Source organism: Berghia stephanieae, chromosome 3 (assembly GCF_034508935.2).
Source record: "Berghia stephanieae isolate SIO BIC M18660-M18661 chromosome 3, UCSD_Bste_1.3, whole genome shotgun sequence".
NCBI classification, from domain to species: Eukaryota; Metazoa; Mollusca; class Gastropoda; order Nudibranchia; family Aeolidiidae; genus Berghia; species Berghia stephanieae.
Window position 1 is genome coordinate 91,694,345 of NC_088362.1, and position 2,500 is coordinate 91,696,844.

Sequence of the window (2,500 nt, forward strand, 5' to 3'; positions counted from 1 at the left end):
TTAAAGAGGGCACGTCAGATTTTCATTACCCTATCAGTGATGGAGAATGGCTTGAAGATGGGCGCTTGAAGCTGGGCCAAGGTAAAGGATTGACTCATACGGTCAGAAGAACGTAAAAGATGTACATGGGATCGGAATATTATAGGTATATATATATATATATATATATATATATATATATATATATATATATATATATATATATATATATATATATATATATATATATAAATGTAGTGTATTCACATACCACAAGTCAAGCGAGTTTTTAAGGTTAGCATCATATTCAGTTAACTTCGGGTCTGATTCCTTATCAAGGATGGGGTTTGTTTGTTTGTTTTTAACCAGTTTAATGTCAGTTTCTCCTGTTATTCACTTCATCCACAAGGTATGCCAAATAGATTAGCATGCACGACTTCTTTGTTCTCATAAGACGCTTGAGAAAGAAGCTTACGCCGCTTTCAATTGCTTCCAGGACCCTAAATTTAGGATCCTTATTTTACTTCTTTATTTGTCTATTTTTTGTTCGATGGATATATCTTTTTTTTTAACAGCGATAATCTTTCCAAAGCTAAGATATGACTGAGATAAGAAGTACCATAATTACTTAACTTGTAAGAATACTGATTTTGGGTTTGTTTGAAATTTGTCGCAATATGATTTGTCATAAAAACGAAAGTAGCATCGCGTATGTGACATTTTCAAAATTAAACGCTCTTGATATAAGTTAACTATCCGAAAGCTCATGCATTGACCTTATGGAGGCACAAAGAGTAAACCATATGGACAACTTAAAGGAGAAAAAGAAAGCCCACATAGATTTGTTTCAAACGCGCCACTGGATATTTAAAAAGTAAAGTGTTCAGCATGGTTGACGAACCGTGCCGCATGTCTGGCATATGAAATATGGTCATTATTATTATTTTTAAAATTATTATTATTTTTATTATTTATCAACCTCGCGTGAGTCCTTTGTGGTATGTCTCTTTTGTGGTTGAATAAAAGCCTCACCACTCCCGTAGCGACGAGTGTAGATGATGGTAAAGATTAATACCTGATTGCCATATCATGGCCGACAATGGAACAGTGAGAATGGCGGTCAAGTCAGATTTTAACACGAGTGTAAAATTCATTCTTTCCTTCTTTTGCGGGTGTCATGTTGTGTATTGTCATGTTGAGTTCTTTGTTGTTTTCATCAATTACCGGCGTACAAATAATGATAACGGGAAAGACTAAAAAAAAAAATCTACTGATCTTTGATAAAAACATGAACTGTTTTTTTCATAGTCAGTGAATGGTTATGGCATAAAGGTTAAAACCACTCGGGTGCAAATGATCTTATTAGTTCTGGCACCATCCAGAGATAATTATATATATATATATATATATATATATATATATATATATTATATATATATACTATATATATATATATATATTGCTACGTCAAGCACAACATGCAATGATAACTTTTACATTCAGAACTTTGGCAACTGCTTGGACAGACAATTACAACTACTACGTCGAGAGAGTTTATTATATCAAGTCCAATGACAAATATTGTGTCAAAAATCAATGATTACACCAAGAAAAAAAAAATTACGATTAACGTCAAGAGCAATGGTTCCATCAAAACAATGACAACTATTGTGTCAAAATTGATGATTACATCAAGAAAAATAATTATTACATTAAGAACAATGGCAACTATTGAGCAAAGAACGATGAATACTGCATAAAAGAATAGCTATTATATTAAGAACAATAGAAGCTTATCCGTTACATACAATGCTTAATGGTAACTATTACATCATGGAAAATGGCAACTATTATATCACGAACAATTAATACGTTGAGGAAAATGGCTGCTTTCTAATCATAAATTTGTTTTGAAATATCAGATGGATCAAAAATAAGGAAACCGTATTGTGTGTGTGTGTGTGTGTGTGTGTGTGTGTGTGTGTGTGTGGGTGGGTGGGTGGGTGGGTGGGTGGGTGGGTGTGCGTGTGTTTGTGTTTGTTTTGGTGTTGTTGTTTTGTTTTGTTTTTTAATTTGAAAGACGCGGATATATAACATGCACTTAAAGCTGTAATCGTAAAAGGATTGACAATCTTATTCTCTCCATAGTTCAATGTTCTTATTCTAGGAACTGAAAACCATGAAAACTAACTCCACTTTTATCTCAACAAGATCTTGATGTAGTGGTTAGACATCTTGCCTTCATCTATAGGTTGTGGATGTTTCTTCTTCTTCTTCTTCTTCTTCTTCTTCTTCTTCTTCTTCTTCTTCTTCTTCTTCTTCTTCTTCTTCTTCTTCTTCTTCTTCTTCATCACCATCTTTTTCATCTTTTTTTTTCTTCTTCCCCTTCGTCTATGTTTGATGGTATGAGTGGGTTTCTTTCAGGTGTACAAAGGTCAAACTCGTTTTCAAGAGCTGCTCCCTTGTATCACATAATTTGGTGTGAAAAGTGGATTCGTTGGTCAGAACGAACTTGATTTGA